The sequence below is a fragment of the Amia ocellicauda genome, chromosome 8, assembly GCF_036373705.1.
Source record: "Amia ocellicauda isolate fAmiCal2 chromosome 8, fAmiCal2.hap1, whole genome shotgun sequence".
NCBI lineage: Eukaryota > Metazoa > Chordata > Actinopteri > Amiiformes > Amiidae > Amia > Amia ocellicauda.
In genome coordinates this window covers 8,097,493-8,122,830 of record NC_089857.1, presented here as the reverse complement: position 1 = coordinate 8,122,830, position 25,338 = coordinate 8,097,493, and the positions used below count along the sequence as shown (strand labels likewise).

The window sequence follows — 25,338 nt, the reverse complement described above, 5'->3', positions numbered from 1 at the left end:
GGCTAGAAGTGACTAAATGTTGCCTAATCTTTCTCATCGAGAAATGACACAATTACAGCAACACAAAAAGGAACTCCACCGGACAAAGTTCAGTGCTCACAAGGAGCCTCATTCAACACACACGGTTCCATTCCCATTCATGCAAAGCACGAAAGTGTAAAACTTGGGAACATACTTGAGAGCAAAGATCACATTCAATCTCATTCAAGGCACGGATGTGAATGCAACGGGATGAAATTACTGAAATGATGCCTGCCCTCGAACTGTGATGATGGACTACCCGACTCGCCAATAATATTGGGTTCTGGTGTATTGAAATACAGGAGCTGCTGGATTTGTGTGTTTTCTTACCCCCTCACCATAGTTTGTCAAATGTTTAAACAACTGAACTTATATTCAAGGTTTGTTTCTCTTCATATGTTTTACTGGTTTACATTTGTCTCAGCAACCTGTTGAATGATTCTTCTGCTTTCAAAACAAAATGACAACAGGATGAATGCACACACTTGAAAATACAATACATGCAATGTTATGCATCATAGTGATGCAACCTCCTTTCAGTTTCATACTGCATGTCAATTGAAATCCTTACTGAAATGCACACCTTCTCAAGATTGCGCTTGACTGGCGTGTCAGGCACTCAATTACAGCTGTTTTATCAAGACAATGTGTTCGTTTTGTAATATATAGTTCCGGTCTGGTGTGGCACCCCAGCTAACGCACAACGTTGCCACAACGTTTCGTGTTAGCAGGGACTGTCTGCGGCGCGCTGGTGTGTCCCGGACTTTAGAGTAGAGAGACAGTTCAATTGCAAGTATGAGCGGAAGAAACGGATATTGCCTTCCCTTTAAGTAGAGCGTCAGGGACAGCCTCCCTGGCTTACGGCCATACTAGCCTGAAAACGCCCGATCTCGTCCGATCTCGGAAGCTAAGCAGGCTCGGGCCTGGTCAGTACTTGGATGGGAGACCGCCTGGGAATACCAGGTGCTGTAAGCTTTTGCATCTTTTACACACCAGAGGGCGACAAATCACGAGTTTTAACTTTGGATACACGCAATTTCATCATTATTTCAGATTTGACTTCCCCAAATACACAGGCATAGAATAGATCTTGTTCTCCAACGTAAACGGTCCCTAGTAACTAGTGTACATTCGTAAATAAATTGAGCATCATGGCTAGAAGTGACTAAATGTTGCCTAATCTTTCTCATCGAGAAATGACACAATTACAGCAACACAAAAAGGAACTCCACCGGACAAAGTTCAGTGCTCACAAGGAGCCTCATTCAACACACACGGTTCCATTCCCATTCATGCAAAGCACGAAAGTGTAAAACTTGGGAAAATACTTGAGAGCAAAGATCACATTCAATCTCATTCAAGGCACGGATGTGAATGCAACGGGATGAAATTACTGAAATGATGCCTGCCCTCGAACTGTGATGATGGACTACCCGACTCGCCAATAATATTGGGTTCTGGTGTATTGAAATACAGGAGCTGCTGGATTTGTGTGTTTTCTTACCCCCTCACCATAGTTTGTCAAATGTTTAAACAACTGAACTTATATTCAAGGTTTGTTTCTCTTCATATGTTTTACTGGTTTACATTTGTCTCAGCAACCTGTTGAATGATTCTTCTGCATTCAAAACAAAATGACAACAGGATGAATGCACACACTTGAAAATACAATACATGCAATGTTATGCATCATAGTGATGCAACCTCCTTTCAGTTTCATACTGCATGTCAATTGAAATCCTTACTGAAATGCACACCTTCTCAAGATTGCGCTTGACTGGCGTGTCAGGCACTCAATTACAGCTGTTTTATCAAGAGAATGTGTTCGTTTTGTAATATATAGTTCCGGTCTGGTGTGGCACCCCAGCTAACGCACAACGTTGCCACAATGTTGCCACAACGTGGCGTGTTAGCAGGGACTGTCTGCGGCGCGCTGGTGTGTCCCGGGCTTTAGAGTAGAGAGACAGTTCAACTGTAAGTATGAACGGCAGAAACGGATATTGCCTTCCCTTTAAGTAGAGCGTCAGGGACAGCCTCCCTGGCTTACGGCCATACTAGCCTGAATACGCCCGATCTCGTCCGATCTCGGAAGCTAAGCAGGCTCGGGCCTGGTCAGTACTTGGATGGGAGACCGCCTGGGAATACCAGGTGCTGTAAGCTTTTGCATCTTTTACACACCAGAGGGCGACAAATCACAAGTTTTAACTTTGGATACACGCAATTTCATCATTATTTCAGATTTGACTTCCCCAAATACACAGGCATACAATAGATCTTGTTCTCCAACGTAAACGGTCCCTAGTAACTAGGGTACATTCGTAAATAAATTGAGCATCATGGCTAGAAGTGACTAAATGTTGCCTAATCTTTCTCATCGAGAAATGACACAATTACAGCAACACAAAAAGGAACTCCACCGGACAAAGTTCAGTGCTCACAAGGAGCTTCATTCAACACACACGGTTCCATTCCCATTCATGCAAAGCACGAAAGTGTAAAACTTGGGAACATACTTGAGAGCAAAGATCACATTCAATCTCATTCAAGGCACGGATGTGAATGCAACGGGATGAAATTACTGAAATGATGCCTGCCCTCGAACTGTGATGATGGACTACCCGACTCGCCAATAATATTGGGTTCTGGTGTATTGAAATACAGGAGCTGCTGGATTTGTGTGTTTTCTTACCCCCTCACCATAGTTTGTCAAATGTTTAAACAACTGAACTTATATTCAAGGTTTGTTTCTCTTCATATGTTTTACTGGTTTACATTTGTCTCAGCAACCTCAGCAAAAATGATTCTTCTACTTTCAAAACAAAATGACAACAGGATGAATGCACACACTTGAAAATACAATACATGCAATGTTATGCATCATAGTGATGCAACCTCCTTTCAGTTTCATACTGCATGTCAATTGAAATCCTTACTGAAATGCACACCTTCTCAAGATTGCGCTTGACTGGCGTGTCAGGCACTCAATTACAGCTGTTTTATCAAGACAATGTGTTCGTTTTGTAATATATAGTTCCGGTCTGGTGTGGCACCCCAGCTAACGCACAACGTTGCCACAATGTTGCCACAACGTGGCGTGTTAGCAGGGACTGTCTGCGGTGCGCTGGTGTGTCCCGGGCTTTAGAGTAGAGAGACAGTTCAACTGTAAGTATGAACGGCAGAAACGGATATTGCCTTCCCTTTAAGTAGAGCGTCAGGGACAGCCTCCCTGGCTTACGGCCATACTAGCCTGAATACGCCCGATCTCGTCCGATCTCGGAAGCTAAGCAGGCTCGGGCCTGGTCAGTACTTGGATGGGAGACCGACTGGGAATACCAGGTGCTGTAAGCTTTTGCATCTTTTACACACCAGAGGGCGACAAATCACGAGTTTTAACTTTGGATACACGCAATTTCATCATTATTTCAGATTTGACTTCCCCAAATACACAGGCATACAATAGATCTTGTTCTCCAACGTAAACGGTCCCTAGTAACTAGGGTACATTCATAAATAAATTGAGCATCATGGCTAGAAGTGACTAAATGTTGCCTAATCTTTCTCATCGAGAAATGACACAATTACAGCAACACAAAAAGGAACTCCACCGGACAAAGTTCAGTGCTCACAAGGAGCCTCATTCAACACACATGGTTCCATTCCCATTCATGCAAAGCACGAAAGTGTAAAACTTGGGAACATACTTGAGAGCAAAGATCACATTCAATCTCATTCAAGGCACGGATGTGAATGCAACGGGATGAAATTACTGAAATGATGCCTGCCCTCGAACTGTGATGATGGACTACCCGACTCGCCAATAATATTGGGTTCTGGTGTATTGAAATACAGGAGCTGCTGGATTTGTGTGTTTTCTTACCCCCTCACCATAGTTTGTCAAATGTTTAAACAACTGAACTTATATTCAAGGTTTGTTTCTCTTCATATGTTTTACTGGTTTACATTTGTCTCAGCAACCTCAGCAAAAATGATTCTTCTACTTTCAAAACAAAATGACAACAGGATGAATGCACACACTTGAAAATACAATACATGCAATGTTATGCATCATAGTGATGCAACCTCCTTTCAGTTTCATACTGCATGTCAATTGAAATCCTTACTGAAATGCACACCTTCTCAAGATTGCGCTTGACTGGCGTGTCAGGCACTCAATTACAGCTGTTTTATCAAGACAATGTGTTCGTTTTGTAATATATAGTTCCGGTCTGGTGTGGCACCCCAGCTAACACACAACGTTGCCACAACGTTTCGTGTTAGCAGGGACTGTCTGCGGCGCGCTGGTGTGTCCCGGACTTTAGAGTAGAGAGACAGTTCAACTGCAAGTATGAGCGGCAGAATCGGATATTGCCTTCCCTTTAAGTAGAGCGTCAGGGACAGCTTCCCTGGCTTACGGCCATACTAGCCTGAATACGCCCGATCTCGTCCGATCTCGGAAGCTAAGCAGGCTCGGGCCTGGTCAGTACTTGGATGGGAGACTGCCTGGGAATACCAGGTGCTGTAAGCTTTTGCATCTTTTACACACCAGAGGGCGACAAATCACGAGTTTTAACTTTGGATACACGCAATTTCATCATTATTTCAGATTTGACTTCCCCGAATACACAGGCATACAATAGATCTTGTTCTCCAACGTAAACGGTCCCTAGTAACTAGGGTACATTCGTAAATAAATTGAGCATCATGGCTAGAAGTGACTAAATGTTGCCTAATCTTTCTCATCGAGAAATTACACAATTACAGCAACACAAAAAGGAACTCCACCGGACAAAGTTCAGTGCTCACAAGGAGCCTCATTCAACACACACGGTTCCATTCCCATTCATGCAAAGCACGAAAGTGTAAAACTTGGGAACATACTTGAGAGCAAAGATCACATTCAATCTCATTCAAGGCACGGATGTGAATGCAACGGGATGAAATTACTGAAATGATGCCTGCCCTCGAACTGTGATGATGGACTACCCGACTCGCCAATAATATTGGGTTCTGGTGTATTGAAATACAGGAGCTGCTGGATTTGTGTGTTTTCTTACCCCCTCACCATAGTTTGTCAAATGTTTAAACAACTGAACTTATATTCAAGGTTTGTTTCTCTTCATATGTTTTACTGGTTTACATTTGTCTCAGCAACCTGTTGAATGATTCTTCTGCTTTCAAAACAAAATGACAACAGGATGAATGCACACACTTGAAAATACAATACATGCAATGTTATGCATCATAGTGATGCAACCTCCTTTCAGTTTCATACTGCATGTCAATTGAAATCCTTACTGAAATGCACACCTTCTCAAGATTGCGCTTGACTGGCGTGTCAGGCACTCAATTACAGCTGTTTTATCAAGACAATGTGTTCGTTTTGTAATATATAGTTCCGGTCTGGTGTGGCACCCCAGCTAACGCACAATGTTGCCACAACGTTTCGTGTTAGCAGGGACTGTCTGCGGCGCGCTGGTGTGTCCCGGACTTTAGAGTAGAGAGACAGTTCAACTGCAAGTATGAGCGGCAGAAACGGATATTGCCTTCCCTTTAAGTAGAGCGTCAGGGACAGCTTCCCTGGCTTACGGCCATACTAGCCTGAATACGCCCGATCTCGTCCGATCTCGGAAGCTAAGCAGGCTCGGGCCTGGTCAGTACTTGGATGGGAGACCGCCTGGGAATACCAGGTGCTGTAAGCTTTTGCATCTTTTACACACCAGAGGGCGACAAATCACGAGTTTTAACTTTGGATACACGCAATTTCATCATTATTTCAGATTTGACTTCCCCGAATACACAGGCATACAATAGATCTTGTTCTCCAACGTAAACGGTCCCTAGTAACTAGGGTACATTCGTAAATAAATTGAGCATCATGGCTAGAAGTGACTAAATGTTGCCTAATCTTTCTCATCGAGAAATTACACAATTACAGCAACACAAAAAGGAACTCCACCGGACAAAGTTCAGTGCTCACAAGGAGCCTCATTCAACACACACGGTTCCATTCCCATTCATGCAAAGCACGAAAGTGTAAAACTTGGGAACATACTTGAGAGCAAAGATCACATTCAATCTCATTCAAGGCACGGATGTGAATGCAACGGGATGAAATTACTGAAATGATGCCTGCCCTCGAACTGTGATGATGGACTACCAGACTCGCCAATAATATTGGGTTCTGGTGTATTGAAATACAGGAGCTGCTGGATTTGTGTGTTTTCTTACCCCCTCACCATAGTTTGTCAAATGTTTAAACAACTGAACTTATATTCAAGGTTTGTTTCTCTTCATATGTTTTACTGGTTTACATTTGTCTCAGCAACCTGTTGAATGATTCTTCTGCTTTCAAAACAAAATGACAACAGGATGAATGCACACACTTGAAAATATAATACATGCAATGTTATGCATCATAGTGATGCAACCTCCTTTCAGTTTCATACTGCATGTCAATTGAAATCCTTACTGAAATGCACACCTTCTCAAGATTGCGCTTGACTGGCGTGTCAGGCACTCAATTACAGCTGTTTTATCAAGACAATGTGTTCGTTTTGTAAAATATAGTTCCGGTCTGGTGTGGCACCCCAGCTAACGCACAACGTTGCCACAACGTTGCCACAAAGTTTCGTGTTAGCAGGGACTGTCTGCGGCGCGCTGGTGTGTCCCGGACTTTAGAGTAGAGAGACAGTTCATTTGCAAGTATGAGCGGCAGAAACGGATATTGCCTTCCCTTTAAGTAGAGCGTCAGGGACAGCCTCCCTGGCTTACGGCCATACTAGCCTGAATACGCCCGATCTCGGAAGCTAAGCAGGCTCGGGCCTGGTCAGTACTTGAATGGGAGACCGCCTGGGAATACCAGGTGCTGTAAGCTTTTGCATCTTTTACACACCAGAGGGCGACAAATCACGAGTTTTAACTTTGGATACACGCAATTTCATCATTATTTCAGATTTGACTTCCCCGAATACACAGGCATACAATAGATCTTGTTCTCCAACGTAAACGGTCCCTAGTAACTAGGGTACATTCGTAAATAAATTGAGCATCATGGCTAGAAGTGACTAAATGTTGCCTAATCTTTCTCATCGAGAAATGACACAATTACAGCAACACAAAAAGGAACTCCACCGGACAAAGATCAGTGCTCACAAGGAGCCTCATTCAACACACACGGTTCCATTCCCATTCATGCAAAGCACGAAAGTGTAAAACTTGGGAACATACTTGAGAGCAAAGATCACATTCAATCTCATTCAAGGCACGGATGTGAATGCAACGGGATGAAATTACTGAAATGATGCCTGCCCTCGAACTGTGATGATGGACTACCCGACTCGCCAATAATATTGGGTTCTGGTGTATTGAAATACAGGAGCTGCTGGATTTGTGTGTTTTCTTACCCCCTCACCATAGTTTGTCAAATGTTTAAACAACTGAACTTATATTCAAGGTTTGTTTCTCTTCATATGTTTTACTGGTTTACATTTGTCTCAGCAACCTCAGCAAAAATGATTCTTCTACTTTCAAAACAAAATGACAACAGGATGAATGCACACACTTGAAAATACAATACATGCAATGTTATGCATCATAGTGATGCAACCTCCTTTCAGTTTCATACTGCATGTCAATTGAAATCCTTACTGAAATGCACACCTTCTCAAGATTGCGCTTGACTGGCGTGTCAGGCACTCAATTACAGCTGTTTTATCAAGACAATGTGTTCGTTTTGTAATATATAGTTCCGGTCTGGTGTGGCACCCCAGCTAACACACAACGTTGCCACAACGTTTCGTGTTAGCAGGGACTGTCTGCGGCGCGCTGGTGTGTCCCGGACTTTAGAGTAGAGAGACAGTTCAACTGCAAGTATGAGCGGCAGAATCGGATATTGCCTTCCCTTTAAGTAGAGCGTCAGGGACAGCTTCCCTGGCTTACGGCCATACTAGCCTGAATACGCCCGATCTCGTCCGATCTCGGAAGCTAAGCAGGCTCGGGCCTGGTCAGTACTTGGATGGGAGACTGCCTGGGAATACCAGGTGCTGTAAGCTTTTGCATCTTTTACACACCAGAGGGCGACAAATCACGAGTTTTAACTTTGGATACACGCAATTTCATCATTATTTCAGATTTGACTTCCCCGAATACACAGGCATACAATAGATCTTGTTCTCCAACGTAAACGGTCCCTAGTAACTAGGGTACATTCGTAAATAAATTGAGCATCATGGCTAGAAGTGACTAAATGTTGCCTAATCTTTCTCATCGAGAAATTACACAATTACAGCAACACAAAAAGGAACTCCACCGGACAAAGTTCAGTGCTCACAAGGAGCCTCATTCAACACACACGGTTCCATTCCCATTCATGCAAAGCACGAAAGTGTAAAACTTGGGAACATACTTGAGAGCAAAGATCACATTCAATCTCATTCAAGGCACGGATGTGAATGCAACGGGATGAAATTACTGAAATGATGCCTGCCCTCGAACTGTGATGATGGACTACCCGACTCGCCAATAATATTGGGTTCTGGTGTATTGAAATACAGGAGCTGCTGGATTTGTGTGTTTTCTTACCCCCTCACCATAGTTTGTCAAATGTTTAAACAACTGAACTTATATTCAAGGTTTGTTTCTCTTCATATGTTTTACTGGTTTACATTTGTCTCAGCAACCTGTTGAATGATTCTTCTGCTTTCAAAACAAAATGACAACAGGATGAATGCACACACTTGAAAATACAATACATGCAATGTTATGCATCATAGTGATGCAACCTCCTTTCAGTTTCATACTGCATGTCAATTGAAATCCTTACTGAAATGCACACCTTCTCAAGATTGCGCTTGACTGGCGTGTCAGGCACTCAATTACAGCTGTTTTATCAAGACAATGTGTTCGTTTTGTAATATATAGTTCCGGTCTGGTGTGGCACCCCAGCTAACGCACAATGTTGCCACAACGTTTCGTGTTAGCAGGGACTGTCTGCGGCGCGCTGGTGTGTCCCGGACTTTAGAGTAGAGAGACAGTTCAACTGCAAGTATGAGCGGCAGAAACGGATATTGCCTTCCCTTTAAGTAGAGCGTCAGGGACAGCTTCCCTGGCTTACGGCCATACTAGCCTGAATACGCCCGATCTCGTCCGATCTCGGAAGCTAAGCAGGCTCGGGCCTGGTCAGTACTTGGATGGGAGACCGCCTGGGAATACCAGGTGCTGTAAGCTTTTGCATCTTTTACACACCAGAGGGCGACAAATCACGAGTTTTAACTTTGGATACACGCAATTTCATCATTATTTCAGATTTGACTTCCCCGAATACACAGGCATACAATAGATCTTGTTCTCCAACGTAAACGGTCCCTAGTAACTAGGGTACATTCGTAAATAAATTGAGCATCATGGCTAGAAGTGACTAAATGTTGCCTAATCTTTCTCATCGAGAAATTACACAATTACAGCAACACAAAAAGGAACTCCACCGGACAAAGTTCAGTGCTCACAAGGAGCCTCATTCAACACACACGGTTCCATTCCCATTCATGCAAAGCACGAAAGTGTAAAACTTGGGAACATACTTGAGAGCAAAGATCACATTCAATCTCATTCAAGGCACGGATGTGAATGCAACGGGATGAAATTACTGAAATGATGCCTGCCCTCGAACTGTGATGATGGACTACCAGACTCGCCAATAATATTGGGTTCTGGTGTATTGAAATACAGGAGCTGCTGGATTTGTGTGTTTTCTTACCCCCTCACCATAGTTTGTCAAATGTTTAAACAACTGAACTTATATTCAAGGTTTGTTTCTCTTCATATGTTTTACTGGTTTACATTTGTCTCAGCAACCTGTTGAATGATTCTTCTGCTTTCAAAACAAAATGACAACAGGATGAATGCACACACTTGAAAATATAATACATGCAATGTTATGCATCATAGTGATGCAACCTCCTTTCAGTTTCATACTGCATGTCAATTGAAATCCTTACTGAAATGCACACCTTCTCAAGATTGCGCTTGACTGGCGTGTCAGGCACTCAATTACAGCTGTTTTATCAAGACAATGTGTTCGTTTTGTAAAATATAGTTCCGGTCTGGTGTGGCACCCCAGCTAACGCACAACGTTGCCACAACGTTGCCACAAAGTTTCGTGTTAGCAGGGACTGTCTGCGGCGCGCTGGTGTGTCCCGGACTTTAGAGTAGAGAGACAGTTCATTTGCAAGTATGAGCGGCAGAAACGGATATTGCCTTCCCTTTAAGTAGAGCGTCAGGGACAGCCTCCCTGGCTTACGGCCATACTAGCCTGAATACGCCCGATCTCGGAAGCTAAGCAGGCTCGGGCCTGGTCAGTACTTGAATGGGAGACCGCCTGGGAATACCAGGTGCTGTAAGCTTTTGCATCTTTTACACACCAGAGGGCGACAAATCACGAGTTTTAACTTTGGATACACGCAATTTCATCATTATTTCAGATTTGACTTCCCCGAATACACAGGCATACAATAGATCTTGTTCTCCAACGTAAACGGTCCCTAGTAACTAGGGTACATTCGTAAATAAATTGAGCATCATGGCTAGAAGTGACTAAATGTTGCCTAATCTTTCTCATCGAGAAATGACACAATTACAGCAACACAAAAAGGAACTCCACCGGACAAAGATCAGTGCTCACAAGGAGCCTCATTCAACACACACGGTTCCATTCCCATTCATGCAAAGCACGAAAGTGTAAAACTTGGGAACATACTTGAGAGCAAAGATCACATTCAATCTCATTCAAGGCACGGATGTGAATGCAACGGGATGAAATTACTGAAATGATGCCTGCCCTCGAACTGTGATGATGGACTACCCGACTCGCCAATAATATTGGGTTCTGGTGTATTGAAATACAGGAGCTGCTGGATTTGTGTGTTTTCTTACCCCCTCACCATAGTTTGTCAAATGTTTAAACAACTGAACTTATATTCAAGGTTTGTTTCTCTTCATATGTTTTACTGGTTTACATTTGTCTCAGCAACCTCAGCAAAAATGATTCTTCTACTTTCAAAACAAAATGACAACAGGATGAATGCACACACTTGAAAATACAATACATGCAATGTTATGCATCATAGTGATGCAACCTCCTTTCAGTTTCATACTGCATGTCAATTGAAATCCTTACTGAAATGCACACCTTCTCAAGATTGCGCTTGACTGGCGTGTCAGGCACTCAATTACAGCTGTTTTATCAAGACAATGTGTTCGTTTTGTAATATATAGTTCCGGTCTGGTGTGGCACCCCAGCTAACGCACAACGTTGCCACAACGTTTCGTGTTAGCAGGGACTGTCTGCGGCGCGCTGGTGTGTCCCGGACTTTAGAGTAGAGAGACAGTTCAACTGCAAGTATGAGCGGCAGAAACGGATATTGCCTTCCCTTTAAGTAGAGCGTCAGGGACAGCCTCCCTGGCTTACGGCCATACTAGCCTGAATACGCCCGATCTCGTCCGATCTCGGAAGCTAAGCAGGCTCGGGCCTGGTCAGTACTTGGATGGGAGACCGCCTGGGAATACCAGGTGCTGTAAGCTTTTGCATCTTTTACACACCAGAGGGCGACAAATCACGAGTTTTAACTTTGGATACACGCAATTTCATCATTATTTCAGATTTGACTTCCCCGAATACACAGGCATACAATAGATCTTGTTCTCCAACGTAAACGGTCCCTAGTAACTAGGGTACATTCGTAAATAAATTGAGCATCATGGCTAGAAGTGACTAAATGTTGCCTAATCTTTCTCATCGAGAAATTACACAATTACAGCAACACAAAAAGGAACTCCACCGGACAAAGTTCAGTGCTCACAAGGAGCCTCATTCAACACACACGGTTCCATTCCCATTCATGCAAAGCACGAAAGTGTAAAACTTGGGAACATACTTGAGAGCAAAGATCACATTCAATCTCATTCAAGGCACGGATGTGAATGCAACGGGATGAAATTACTGAAATGATGCCTGCCCTCGAACTGTGATGATGGACTACCCGACTCGCCAATAATATTGGGTTCTGGTGTATTGAAATACAGGAGCTGCTGGATTTGTGTGTTTTCTTACCCCCTCACCATAGTTTGTCAAATGTTTAAACAACTGAACTTATATTCAAGGTTTGTTTCTCTTCATATGTTTTACTGGTTTACATTTGTCTCAGCAACCTGTTGAATGATTCTTCTGCTTTCAAAACAAAATGACAACAGGATGAATGCACACACTTGAAAATACAATACATGCAATGTTATGCATCATAGTGATGCAACCTCCTTTCAGTTTCATACTGCATGTCAATTGAAATCCTTACTGAAATGCACACCTTCTCAAGATTGCGCTTGACTGGCGTGTCAGGCACTCAATTACAGCTGTATTATCAAGACAATGTGTTCGTTTTGTAAAATATAGTTCCGGTCTGGTGTGGCACCCCAGCTAACGCACAACGTTGCCACAACGTTTCGTGTTAGCAGGGACTGTCTGCAGCGTGCTGGTGTGTCCCGGACTTTAGAGTAGAGAGACAGTTCAACTGCAAGTATGAGCGGCAGAAACGGATATTGCCTTCCCTTTAAGTAGAGGGTCAAGGACAGCCTCCCTGGCTTACGGCCATACTAGCCTGAATACGCCCGATCTCGTCCGATCTCGGAAGCTAAGCAGGCTCGGGCCTGGTTAGTACTTGGATGGGAGACCGCCTGGGAATACCAGGTGCTGTAAGCTTTTTCATCTTTTACACACCAGAGGGCGACAAATCACGAGTTTTAACTTTGGATACACGCAATTTCATCATTATTTCAGATTTGACTTCCCCAAATACACAGGCATACAATAGATCTTGTTCTCCAACGTAAACGGTCCCTAGAAACTAGGGTACATTCGTAAATAAATTCAGCATCATGGCTAGAAGTGACTAAATGTTGCCTAATCTATCTCATCGAGAAATGACACAATTACAGCAACACAAAAAGAACTCCACCGGACAAAGTTCAGTGCTCACAAGGAGCCTCATTCAACACACACGGTTCCATTCCCATTCATGCAAAGCACGAAAGTGTAAAACTTGGGAACATACTTGAGAGCAAAGATCACATTCAATCTCATTCAAGGCACGGATGTGAATGCAACGGGATGAAATAACTGAAATGATGCCTGCCCTCGAACTGTGATGATGGACTACCCGACTCGCCAATAATATTGGCTTCTGGTGTATTGAAATACAGGAGCTGCTGGATGTGTGTGTTTTCTTACCCCCTCACCATAGTTTGTCAAATGTTTAAACAACTGAACTTATATTCAAGGTTTGTTTCTCTTCATATGTTTTACTGGTTTACATTTGTCTCAGCAACCTGTTGAATGATTCTTCTGCTTTCAAAACAAAATGACAACAGGATGAATGCACACACTTGAAAATACAATACATGCAATGTTATGCATCATAGTGATGCAACCTCCTTTCAGTTTCATACTGCATGTCAATTGAAATCCTTACTGAAATGCACACCTTCTCAAGATTGCGCTTGACTGGCGTATCAGGCACTCAATTACAGCTGTTTTATCAAGACAATGTGTTCGTTTTGTAATATATAGTTCCGGTCTGGTGTGGCACCCCAGCTAACGCACAACGTTGCCACAACGTTTCGTGTTAGCAGGGACTGTCTGCGGCGCGCTGGTGTGTCCCGGACTTTAGAGTAGAGAGACAGTTCAACTGCAAGTATGAGCGGCAGAAACGGATATTGCCTTCCCTTTAAGTAGAGCGTCAGGGATAGCCTCCCTGGCTTACGGCCATACTATCCTGAATACGCCCGATCTCGTCCGATCTCGGAAGCTAAGCAGGCTCGGGCCTGGTCAGTACTTGGATGGGAGACCGCCTGGGAATACCAGGTGCTGTAAGCTTTTGCATCTTTTACACACCAGAGGGCGACAAATCACGAGTTTTAACTTTGGATACACGCAATTTCATCATTATTTCAGATTTGACTTCCCCAAATACACAGGCATACAATAGATCTTGTTCTCCAACGTAAACGGTCCCTAGTAACTAGGGTACATTCGTAAATAAATTGAGCATCATGGCTAGAAGTGACTAAATGTTGCCTAATCTATCTCATCGAGAAATGACACAATTACAGCAACACAAAAAGGAACTCCACCGGACAAAGTTCAGTGCTCACAAGGAGCCTCATTCAACACAAACGGTTCCATTCCCATTCATGCAAAGCACGAAAGTGTAAAACTTTGGAACATACTTGAGAGCAAAGATCACATTAAATCTCATTCAAGGCACGGATGTGAATGCAACGGGATGAAATTACTGAAATGATGCCTGCCCTCGAACTGTGATGATGGACTACCCGACTCGCCAATAATATTGGGTTCTGGTGTATTGAAATACAGGAGCTGCTGGATTTGTATGTTTTCTTACCCCCTCACCATACTTTCTCAAATGTTTAAACAACTGAACTTATATTCAAGGTTTGTTTCTCTTCATATGTTTTACTGGTTTACATTTGTCTCAGCAACCTGTTGAATGATTCTTCTGCTTTCAAAACAAAATGACAACAGGATGAATGCACACACTTGAAAATACAATACATGCAATGTTATGCATCATAGTGATGCAACCTCCTTTCAGTTTCATACTGCATGTCAATTGAAATCCTTACTGAAATGCACACCTTCTCAAGATTGCGCTTGACTGGCGTGTCAGGCACTAAATTACAGCTGTTTTATCAAGACAATGTGTTCGTTTTGTAATATATAGTTCCGGTCTGGTGTGGCACCCCAGCTAACGCACAACGTTGCCACAATGTTGCCACAACGTGGCATGTTAGCAGGGACTGTCTGCGGCGCACTGGTGTGTCCCGGGCTTTAGAGTAGAGAGACAGTTCAACTGTAAGTATGAACGGCAGAAACGGATATTGCCTTCCCTTTAAGTAGAGCGTCAGGGACAGCCTCCCTGGCTTACGGCCATACTAGCCTGAATACGCCCGATCTCGTCCGATCTCGGAAGCTAAGCAGGCTCGGGCCTGGTCAGTACTTGGATGGGAGACCGCCTGGGAATACCAGGTGCTGTAAGCTTTTGCATCTTTTACACGCCAGAGGGCGACAAATCACGAGTTTTAACTTTGGATACACGCAATTTCATCATTATTTCAGATTTGACTTCCCCAAATACACAGGCATACAATAGATCTTGTTCTCCAACGTAAACGGTCCCTAGTAACTAGGGTACATTCGTGAATAAATTGAGCATCATGGCTAGAAGTGACTAAATGTTGCCTAATCTTTCTCATCGAGAAATGACACAATTACAGCAACACAAAAAGGAACTCCACCGGACAAAGTTCAGTGCTCACAAGGAGCCTCATTCAACACACACGGTTCCATTCCCATTCATGCAAAGCACGAAAGTGTAAAACTTGGGAACATACTTGAGAGCAAAGATCACATTCAATCTCATTCAAGGCACGGATGTGAATGCAACGGGATGAAATTACTGAAATGATGCCTGCCCTCGAACTGTGATGATGGACTACCCGACTCGCCAATAATATTGGGTTCTGGTGTATTGAAATACAGGAGCTGCTGGATTTGTGTGTTTTCTTACCCCCTCACCATAGTTTGTCAAATGTTTAAACAACTGAACTTATATTCAAGGTTTGTTTCTCTTCATATGTTTTACTGGTTTACATTTGTCTCAGCAACTTGTTGAATGATTCTTCTGCTTTCAAAACAAAATGACAACAGGATGAATGCACACACTTGAAAATACAATACATGCAATGTTATGCATCATAGTGATGCAACCTCCTTTCAGTTTCATACTGCATGTCAATTGAAATCCTTACTGAAATGCACACCTTCTCAAGATTGCGCTTGACTGGCGTGTCAGGCACACAATTACAGCTGTATTATCAAGACAATGTGTTCGTTTTGTAAAATATAGTTCCGGTCTGGTGTGGCACCCCAGCTAACGCACAACGTTGCCACAACGTGGCATGTTAGCAGGGACTGTCTGCGGTGCGCTGGTGTGTCCCGGGCTTTAGAGTAGAGAGACAGTTCAACTGTAAGTATGAACGGCAGAAACGGATATTGCCTTCCCTTTAAGTAGAGCGTCAGGGACAGCCTCCCTGGCTTACGGCCATACTAGCCTGAATACGCCCGATCTCATCAGATCTCGGAAGCCAAGCGGGCTCGGGCCTGGTCAGTACTTGGATGGGAGACCGCCTGGGAATACCAGGTGCTGTAAGCTTTTGCACCTTTTACACACCAGAGGGCGACAAATCACGAGTTTTAACTTTGGATACACGCAATTTCATCATTATTTCAGATTTTACTTCCCCAAATACACAGGCATACAATAGATCTTGTTCTCCAACGTAAACGGTCCCTAGTAACTAGGGTACATTCGTAAATAAATTGAGCATCATGGCTAGAAGTGACTAAATGTTGCCTAATCTTTCTCATCGAGAAATGACACAATTACAGCAACACAAAAAGGAACTCCACCGGACAAAGTTCAGTGCTCACAAGGAGCCTCATTCAACACACACGGTTCCATTCCCATTCATGCAAAGCACGAAAGTGTAAAACTTGGGAACATACTTGAGAGCAAAGATCACATTCAATCTCATTCAAGGCACGGATGTGAATGCAACGGGATGAAATTACTGAAATGATGCCTGCCCTCGAACTGTGATGATGGACTACCCGACTCGCCAATAATATTGGGTTCTGGTGTATTGAAATACAGGAGCTGCTGGATTTGTGTGTTTTCTTACCCCCTCACCATAGTTTGTCAAATGTTTAAACAACTGAACTTATATTCAAGGTTTGTTTCTCTTCATATGTTTTACTGGTTTACATTTGTCTCAGCAACCTGTTGAATGATTCTTCTGCTTTCAAAACAAAATGACAACAGGATGAATGCACACACTTGAAAATACAATACATGCAATGTTATGCATCATAGTGATGCAACCTCCTTTCAGTTTCATACTGCATGTCAATTGAAATCCTTACTGAAATGCACACCTTCTCAAGATTGCGCTTGACTGGCGTGTCAGGCACTCAATTACAGCTGTATTATCAAGACAATGTGTTCGTTTTGTAAAATATAGTTCCGGTCTGGTGTGGCACCCCAGCTAACGCACAACGTTGCCACAACGTTGCCACAACGTGGCGTGTTAGCAGGGACTGTCTGCGGCGCACTGGTGTGTCCCGGGCTTTAGAGTAGAGAGACAGTTCAACTGTAAGTATGATCGGCAGAAACGGATATTGCCTTCCCTTTAAGTAAAGCGTCAGGGACAGCCTCCCTGGCTTACGGCCATACTAGCCTGAATACGCCCGATCTCGTCCGATCTCGGAAGCCAAGCAGGCTTGGGCCTGGTCAGTACTTGGATGGGAGACCGCCTGGGAATACCAGGTGCTGTAAGCTTTTGCACCTTTTACACACCAGAGGGCGACAAATCACGAGTTTTAACTTGGGATACAGACAATTTCATCATTATTTCAGGTTTTACTTCCCCAAATACACAGGCATACAATAGATCTTGTTCTCCAACGTAAACGGTCCCTAGTAACTAGGGTACATTCGTAAATAAATTGAGCATCATGGCTAGAAGTGACTAAATGTTGCCTAATCTTTCTCATCGAGAAATGACACAATTACAGCAACACAAAAAGAACTCCACCGGACAAAGTTCAGTGCTCACAAGGAGCCTCATTCAACACACACGGTTCCATTCCCATTCATGCAAAGCACGAAAGTGTAAAACTTGGGAACATACTTGAGAGCAAAGATCACATTCAATCTCATTCAAGGCACGGATGTGAATGCAACGGGATGAAATTACTGAAATGATGCCTGCCCTCGAACTGTGATGATGGACTACCCGACTCGCCAATAATATTGGGTTCTGGTGTATTGAAATACAGGAGCTGCTGGATTTGTGTGTTTTCTTACCCCCTCACCATAGTTTGTCAAATGTTTAAACAACTGAACTTATATTCAAGGTTTGTTTCTCTTCATATGTTTTACTGGTTTACATTTGTCTCAGCAACCTGTTGAATGATTCTTCTGCTTTCAAAACAAAATGACAACAGGATGAATGCACACACTTGAAAATACAATACATGCAATGTTATGCATCATAGTGATGCAACCTCCTTTCAGTTTCATACTGCATGTCAATTGAAATCCTTACTGAAATGCACACCTTCTCAAGATTGCGCTTGACTGGCGTGTCAGGCACTCAATTACAGCTGTTTTATCAAGACAATGTGTTCGTTTTGTAAAATATAGTTCCGGTCTGGTGTGGCACCCCAGCTAACGCACAACGTTGCCACAACGTTGCCACAACGTGGCGTGTTAGCAGGGACTGTCTGCGGCGCACTGGTGTGTCCCGGGCTTTAGAGTAGAGAGACAGTTCAACTGTAAGTATGAACGGCAGAAACGGATATTGCCATCCCTTTAAGTAGAGCGTCAGGGACAGCCTACCTGGCTTACGGCCATACTAGCCTGAATACGCCCGATCTCGTCCGATCTCGGAAGCCAAGCAGTCTCGGGCCTGGTCAGTACTTGGATGGGAGACCGCCTGGGAATACCAGGTGCTGTAAGCTTTTGCACCTTTTACACACCAGAGGGCGACAAATCACGAGTTTTAACTTTGGATACACACAATTTCATCATTATTTCAGATTTTACTTCCCCAAATACACAGGCATACAATAGATCTTGTTCTCCAACGTAAACGGTCCCTAGTAACTAGGGTACATTCGTAAATAAATTGAGCATCATGGCTAGAAGTGACTAAATGTTGCCTAATCTTTCTCATCGAGAAATGACACAATTACAGCAACACAAAAAGGAACTCCACCGGACAAAGTTCAGTGCTCACAAGGAGCCTCATTCAACACACACGGTTCCATTCCCATTCATGCAAAGCACGAAAGTGTAAAACTTGGGAACATACTTGAGAGCAAAGATCACATTCAATCTCATTCAAGGCACGGATGTGAATGCAACGGGATGAAATTACTGAAATGATGCCTGCCCTCGAACTGTGATGATGGACTACCCGACTCGCCAATAATATTGGGTTCTGGTGTATTGAAATACAGGAGCTGCTGGATTTGTGTGTTTTCTTACCCCCTCACCATAGTTTGTCAAATGTTTAAACAACTGAACTTATATTCAAGGTTTGTTTCTCTTCATATGTTTTACTGGTTTACATTTGTCTCAGCAACCTGTTGAATGATTCTTCTGCTTTCAAAACAAAATGACAACAGGATGAATGCACACACTTGAAAATACAATACATGCAATGTTATGCATCATAGTGATGCAACCTCCTTTCAGTTTCATACTGCATGTCAATTGAAATCCTTACTGAAATGCACACCTTCTCAAGATTGCGCTTGACTGGCGTGTCAGGCACTCAATTACAGCTGTATTATCAAGACAATGTGTTCGTTTTGTAAAATATAGTTCCGGTCTGGTGTGGCACCCCAGCTAACGCACAACGTTGCCACAATGTTGCCACAACGTGGCGTGTTAGCAGGGACTGTCTGCGGCGCACTGGTGTGTCCCGGGCTTTAGAGTAGAGAGACAGTTCAACTGTAAGTATGATCGGCAGAAACGGATATTGCCTTCCCTTTAAGTAGAGCGTCAGGGACAGCCTCCCTGGCTCACGGCCATACTAGCCTGAATACGCCCGATCTCGTCCGATCTCGGAAGCCAAGCAGGCTTGGGCCTGGTGAGTACTTGGATGGGAGACCGCCTGGGAATACCAGGTGCTGTAAGCTTTTGCACCTTTTACACACCAGAGGGCGACAAATCACGAGTTTTAACTTTGGATACACACAATTTCATCATTATTTCAGGTTTTACTTCCCCAAATACACAGGCATACAATAGATCTTGTTCTCCAACGTAAACGGTCCCTAGTAACTAGGGTACATTCGTCAATAAATTGAGCATCATGGCTAGAAGTGACTAAATGTTGCCTAATCTTTCTCATCGAGAAATGACACAATTACAGCAACACAAAAAGAACTCCACCGGACAAAGTTCAGTGCTCACAAGGAGCCTCATTCAACACACATGGTTCCATTCCAATTCATGCAAAGCACGAAAGTGTAAAACTTGGGAACATACTTGAGAGCAAAGATCACATTCAATCTCATTCAAGGCACGGATGTGAATGCATCGGGATGAAATTACTGAAATGATGCCTGCCCTCGAACTGTGATGATGGACTACCCGACTCGCCAATAATATTGGGTTCTGGTGTATTGAAATACAGGAGCTGCTGGATTTGTGTGTTTTCTTACCCCCTCACCATAGTTTGTCAAATGTTTAAACAACTGAACTTATATTCAAGGTTTGTTTCTCTTCATATGTTTTACTGGTTTACATTTGTCTCAGCAACCTGTTGAATGATTCTTCTGCTTTCAAAACAAAATGACAACAGGATGAATGCACACACTTGAAAATACAATACATGCAATGTTATGCATCATAGTGATGCAACCTCCTTTCAGTTTCATACTGCATGTCAATTGATATCCTTACTGAAATGCACACCTTCTCAAGATTGCGCTTGACTGGCGTGTCAGGCACTCAATTACAGCTGTTTTATCAAGACAATGTGATCGTTTTGTAAAATATAGTTCCGGTCTGGTGTGGCACCCCAGCTAATGCACAACTTTGCCACAACGTTGCCACAACGTGGCGTGTTAGCAGGGACTTTCTGCGACACGCTGGTATGTCCCGGGCTTTAGAGTAGAGAGACAGTTCAACTGTAAGTATGAACGGCAGAAACGGATATTGCCTTCCCTTTAAGTAGAGCGTCAGGGAAAGTCTCACTTGCTTACGGCCATACTAGCCTGAATACGCCCGATCTCGTCCGATCTCGGAAGCCAAGCAGGCTCGGGCCTGGTCAGTACTTGAATAGGAGACCGCCTGGGAATACCAGGTGCTTTAAGCTTTTGCACCTTTGACACACCAGAGGGTGACAAATCACGATTTTTAACTTTGGATACACACAATTTCATCATTATTTCAGATTTGACTTCCCCAAATACACAGGCATACAATACATTTTGTTCTCCAACGTAAACGGTCCCTAGTAACTAGGGTACATTCGTAAATAAATTGAGCATCATGGCTAGAAGTGACTAAATGTTGCCTAATCTTTCTCATCAAGAAATGACACAATTACAGCAACACAAAAAGGAACTCCACCGGACAAAGTTCAGTGCTCACAAGGAGCCTCATTCAACACACACGGTTCCATTCCCATTCATGCAAAGCACGAAAGTGTAAAACTTGGGAACATACTTGAGAGCAAAGATCACATTCAATCTCATTCAAGGCACGGATGTGAATGCAACGGGATGAAATTACTGAAATGATGCCTGCCCTCGAACTGTGATGATGGACTACCCGACTCGCCAATAATATTGGGTTCTGGTGTATTGAAATACAGGAGCTGCTGGATTTGTGTGTTTTCTTACCCCCTCACCATAGTTTGTCAAATGTTTAAACAACTGAACTTATATTCAAGGTTTGTTTCTCTTCATATGTTTTACTGGTTTACATTTGTCTCAGCAACCTGTTGAATGATTCTTCTGCTTTCAAAACAAAATGACAACAGGATGAATGCACACACTTGAAAATACAATACATGCAATGTTATGCATCATAGTGATGCAACCTCCTTTCAGTTTCATACTGCATGTCAATTGAAATCCTTACTGAAATGCACACCTTCTCAAGATTGCGCTTGACTGGCGTGTCAGGCACTCAATTACAGCTGTATTATCAAGACAATGTGTTCGTTTTGTAAAATATAGTTCCGGTCTGGTGTGGCACCCCAGCTAACGCACAACGTTGCCACAACGTTTCGTGTTAGCAGGGACTGTCTGCGGCGCGCTGGTGTGTCCCGGGCTTTAGAGTAGAGAGACAGTTCAACTGTAAGTATGAACGGCAGAAACGGATATTGCCTTCCCTTTAAGTAGAGCGTCAGGGACAGCCTCCCTGGCTTACGGCCATACTAGCCTGAATACGCCCGATCTCGTCCGATCTCGGAAGTTAAGCAGGCTCGGGCCTGGTCAGTACTTGGATGGGAGACTGCCTGGGAATACCAGGTGCTGTAAGCTTTTGCATCTTTTACACACCAGAGGGCGACAAATCACGAGTTTTAACTTTGGATACACGCAATTTCATCATTATTTCAGATTTGACTTCCCCAAATACACAGGCATACAATAGATCTTGTTCTCCAACGTAAACGGTCCCTAGTAACTAGGGTACATTCGTAAATAATTTGAGCATCATGGCTAGAATTGACTAAATGTTGCCTAATCTTTCTCATCAAGAAATGACACAATTACAGCAACACAAAAAGGAACTCCACCGGACAAAGTTCAGTGCTCACAAGGAGCCTCATTCAACACACACGGTTCCATTCCCATTCATGCAAAGTACGAAAGTGTAAAACTTGGGAACATACTTGAGAGCAAAGATCACATTCAATCTCATTCAAGGCACGGATGTGAATGCAACGGGATGAAATTACTGAAATGATGCCTGCCCTCGAACTGTGATGATGGACTACCCGACTCGCCAATAATATTGGGTTCTGGTGTATTGAAATACAGGAGCTGCTGGATTTGTGTGTTTTCTTACCCCCTCACCATAGTTTGTCAAATGTTTAAACAACTGAACTTATATTCAAGGTTTGTTTCTCTTCATATGTTTTACTGGTTTACATTTGTCTCAGCAACCTGTTGAATGATTCTTCTGCTTTCAAAACAAAATGACAACAGGATGAATGCACACACTTGAAAATACAATACATGCAATGTTATGCATCATAGTGATGCAACCTCCTTTCAGTTTCATACTGCATGTCAATTGAAATCCTTACTGAAATGCACACCTTCTCAAGATTGCGCTTGACTGGCGTGTCAGGCACTCAATTACAGCTGTATTATCAAGACAATGTGTTCGTTTTGTAAAATATAGTTCCGGTCTGGTGTGGCACCCCAACTAACGCACAACGTTGCCACAACGTTTCGTGTTAGCAGGGACTGTCTGCGGCGCGCTGGTGTGTCCCGGGCATTAGAGTAGAGAGACAGTTCAACTGTAAGTATGAACGGCAGAAACGGATATTGCCTTCCCTTTAAGTAGAGCGTCAGGGACAGCCTCCCTGGCTTACGGCCATACTAGCCTGAATACGCCCGATCTTGTCCGATCTCGGAAGTTAAGCAGGCTCGGGCCTGGTCAGTACTTGGATGGGAGACTGCCTTGGAATACCAGGTGCTGTAAGCTTTTGCATCTTTTACACACCAGAGGGCGACAAATCACGAGTTTTAACTTTGGATACACGCAATTTCATCATTATTTCAGATTTGACTTCCCCAAATACACAGGCATACAATAGATCTTGTTCTCCAACGTAAACGGTCCCTAGTAACTAGGATACATTCGTCAATAAATTGAGCATCATGGCTAGAAGTGACTAAATGTTGCCTAATCTTTCTCATCAAGAAATGACACAATTACAGCAACAAAAAAGGAACTCCACCGGACAAAGTTCAGTGCTCACAAGGAGCATCATTCAACACACACGGTTCCATTCCCATTCATGCAAACCACGAAAGTGTAAAACTTGGGTACGTACTTGAGAGTAAAGATAACATTCAATCTCATTCAAGGCACGCATGTGAATGCAACGGGATGAAATTACTGAAATGATGCCTGCCCTCGAACTGTGATGATGGACTACCCGACTCGCCAATAATATTGGGATCTGGTGTATTGAAATACAGGAGCTGCTGGATTTGTGTGTTTTCTTACCCCCTCACCATAGTTTGTCAAATGTTTAAACAACTGAACTTATATTCAAGGTTTGTTTCTCTTCATATGTTTTACTGGTTTACATTTGTCTCAGCAACCTGTTGAATGATTCTTCTGCTTTCAAAACAAAATGACAACAGGATGAATGCACACACTTGAAAATACAATACATGCAATGTTATGCATCATAGTGATGCAACCTCCTTTCAGTTTCATACTGCATGTCAATTGAAATCCTTACTGAAATGCACACCTTCTCAAGATTGCGCTTGACTGGCGTGTCAGGCATTCAATTACAGCTGTTTTATCAAGACAAATGTGTTCGTTTTGTAAAATATAGTTCCGGTCTGGTGTGGCACCCCAGCTAACGCACAACGTTGCCACAACGTGGCATGTTAGCAGGGACTGTCTGCGGCGCGCTGGTGTGTCCCGGGCTTTAGAGTAGAGAGACAGTTCAACTGTAAGTATGAACGGCAGAAACGGATATTGCCTTCCCTTTGAGTAGAGTGTCAGGGACAGCCTCCCTGGCTTACGGCCATACTAGCCTGAATACGCCCGATCTCGTCCGATCTCGGAAGCTAAGCAGGCTCGGGCCTGGTCAGTACTTGGATGGGAGACTGCCTGGGAATACCAGGTGCTGTAAGCTTTTGCATCTTTTACACACCAGAGGGCGACAAATCACGAGTTTTAACTTTGGATACACGCAATTTCATCATTATTTCAGATTTGACTTCCCCAAATACACAGGCATACAATAGATCTTGTTCTCCAACGTAAACGGTCCCTAGTAACTAGGGTACATTCGTAAATAAATTGAGCATCATGGCTAGAATTGACTAAATGTTGCCTAATCTTTCTCATCGAGAAATGACACAATTACAGCAACACAAAAAGGAACTCCACCGGACAAAGATCAGTGCTCACAAGGAGCCTCATTCAACACACACGGTTCCATTCCCATTCATGCAAAGCACGAAAGTGTAAAACTTGGGAACATACTTGATAGCAAAGATCACATTCAATCTCATTCAAGGCACGGATGTGAATGCAACGGGGTGAAATTACTGAAATGATGCCTGCCCTCGAACTGTGATGATGGACTACCCGACTCGCCAATAATATTGGGTTCTGGTGTATTGAAATACAGGAGCTGCTGGATTTGTGTGTTTTCTTACCCCCTCACCATAGTTTGTCAAATGTTTAAACAACTGAACTTATATTCAAGGTTTGTTTCTCTTCATATGTTTTACTGGTTTACATTTGTCTCAGCAACCTGTTGAATGATTCTTCTGCTTTCAAAACAAAATGACAACAGGATGAATGCACACACTTGAAAATACAATACATGCAATGTTATGCATCATAGTGATGCAACCTCCTTTCAGTTTCATACTGCATGTCAATTGAAATCCTTACTGAA

At 43.3% G+C, this 25,338-nt stretch overlaps 19 non-coding genes and 2 pseudogenes across 19 annotated transcripts; all 21 read left to right on the top strand.

Moving 5' to 3' along the window:
- The first annotated feature begins 877 nt into the window (after positions 1 to 877).
- On the top strand, positions 878 to 996 carry LOC136755837 (5S ribosomal RNA). The gene has a single exon (XR_010817947.1). It is a non-coding gene; the product is annotated as a 5S ribosomal RNA (ribosomal RNA).
- A 1,066-nt stretch (positions 997 to 2,062) lies between these two features.
- LOC136757858 (5S ribosomal RNA) lies at positions 2,063 to 2,181 on the top strand. The gene has a single exon (XR_010819674.1). It is a non-coding gene; the product is annotated as a 5S ribosomal RNA (ribosomal RNA).
- A 1,069-nt stretch (positions 2,182 to 3,250) lies between these two features.
- On the top strand, positions 3,251 to 3,369 carry LOC136756227 (5S ribosomal RNA). Its single transcript, XR_010818325.1, has one exon. It is a non-coding gene; the product is annotated as a 5S ribosomal RNA (ribosomal RNA).
- Positions 3,370 to 4,427: 1,058 nt separating this feature from the next.
- LOC136756412 (5S ribosomal RNA) lies at positions 4,428 to 4,546 on the top strand. The gene has a single exon (XR_010818498.1). It is a non-coding gene; the product is annotated as a 5S ribosomal RNA (ribosomal RNA).
- A 1,055-nt stretch (positions 4,547 to 5,601) lies between these two features.
- LOC136757857 (5S ribosomal RNA) lies at positions 5,602 to 5,720 on the top strand. The gene has a single exon (XR_010819673.1). It is a non-coding gene; the product is annotated as a 5S ribosomal RNA (ribosomal RNA).
- Positions 5,721 to 6,786: 1,066 nt separating this feature from the next.
- Positions 6,787 to 6,895, top strand: LOC136757653 (uncharacterized; annotated as a pseudogene).
- Positions 6,896 to 7,953: 1,058 nt separating this feature from the next.
- LOC136756410 (5S ribosomal RNA) lies at positions 7,954 to 8,072 on the top strand. The gene has a single exon (XR_010818496.1). It is a non-coding gene; the product is annotated as a 5S ribosomal RNA (ribosomal RNA).
- A 1,055-nt stretch (positions 8,073 to 9,127) lies between these two features.
- Positions 9,128 to 9,246, top strand: LOC136757855 (5S ribosomal RNA). The gene has a single exon (XR_010819671.1). It is a non-coding gene; the product is annotated as a 5S ribosomal RNA (ribosomal RNA).
- A 1,066-nt stretch (positions 9,247 to 10,312) lies between these two features.
- Positions 10,313 to 10,421, top strand: LOC136757652 (uncharacterized; annotated as a pseudogene).
- Positions 10,422 to 11,479: 1,058 nt separating this feature from the next.
- LOC136757854 (5S ribosomal RNA) lies at positions 11,480 to 11,598 on the top strand. The gene has a single exon (XR_010819670.1). It is a non-coding gene; the product is annotated as a 5S ribosomal RNA (ribosomal RNA).
- A 1,055-nt stretch (positions 11,599 to 12,653) lies between these two features.
- LOC136757385 (5S ribosomal RNA) lies at positions 12,654 to 12,772 on the top strand. Its single transcript, XR_010819413.1, has one exon. It is a non-coding gene; the product is annotated as a 5S ribosomal RNA (ribosomal RNA).
- A 1,054-nt stretch (positions 12,773 to 13,826) lies between these two features.
- Positions 13,827 to 13,945, top strand: LOC136756899 (5S ribosomal RNA). The gene has a single exon (XR_010818952.1). It is a non-coding gene; the product is annotated as a 5S ribosomal RNA (ribosomal RNA).
- Positions 13,946 to 15,011: 1,066 nt separating this feature from the next.
- LOC136757853 (5S ribosomal RNA) lies at positions 15,012 to 15,130 on the top strand. The gene has a single exon (XR_010819669.1). It is a non-coding gene; the product is annotated as a 5S ribosomal RNA (ribosomal RNA).
- Positions 15,131 to 16,185: 1,055 nt separating this feature from the next.
- Positions 16,186 to 16,304, top strand: LOC136756338 (5S ribosomal RNA). The gene has a single exon (XR_010818428.1). It is a non-coding gene; the product is annotated as a 5S ribosomal RNA (ribosomal RNA).
- A 1,066-nt stretch (positions 16,305 to 17,370) lies between these two features.
- Positions 17,371 to 17,489, top strand: LOC136755953 (5S ribosomal RNA). Its single transcript, XR_010818061.1, has one exon. It is a non-coding gene; the product is annotated as a 5S ribosomal RNA (ribosomal RNA).
- Positions 17,490 to 18,554: 1,065 nt separating this feature from the next.
- On the top strand, positions 18,555 to 18,673 carry LOC136757096 (5S ribosomal RNA). Its single transcript, XR_010819140.1, has one exon. It is a non-coding gene; the product is annotated as a 5S ribosomal RNA (ribosomal RNA).
- Positions 18,674 to 19,739: 1,066 nt separating this feature from the next.
- Positions 19,740 to 19,858, top strand: LOC136756944 (5S ribosomal RNA). The gene has a single exon (XR_010818995.1). It is a non-coding gene; the product is annotated as a 5S ribosomal RNA (ribosomal RNA).
- Positions 19,859 to 20,923: 1,065 nt separating this feature from the next.
- LOC136757491 (5S ribosomal RNA) lies at positions 20,924 to 21,042 on the top strand. The gene has a single exon (XR_010819508.1). It is a non-coding gene; the product is annotated as a 5S ribosomal RNA (ribosomal RNA).
- A 1,055-nt stretch (positions 21,043 to 22,097) lies between these two features.
- On the top strand, positions 22,098 to 22,216 carry LOC136756012 (5S ribosomal RNA). Its single transcript, XR_010818119.1, has one exon. It is a non-coding gene; the product is annotated as a 5S ribosomal RNA (ribosomal RNA).
- Positions 22,217 to 23,271: 1,055 nt separating this feature from the next.
- LOC136757239 (5S ribosomal RNA) lies at positions 23,272 to 23,390 on the top strand. The gene has a single exon (XR_010819277.1). It is a non-coding gene; the product is annotated as a 5S ribosomal RNA (ribosomal RNA).
- Positions 23,391 to 24,445: 1,055 nt separating this feature from the next.
- LOC136756409 (5S ribosomal RNA) lies at positions 24,446 to 24,564 on the top strand. Its single transcript, XR_010818495.1, has one exon. It is a non-coding gene; the product is annotated as a 5S ribosomal RNA (ribosomal RNA).
- The last annotated feature ends 774 nt before the right edge of the window (positions 24,565 to 25,338 follow it).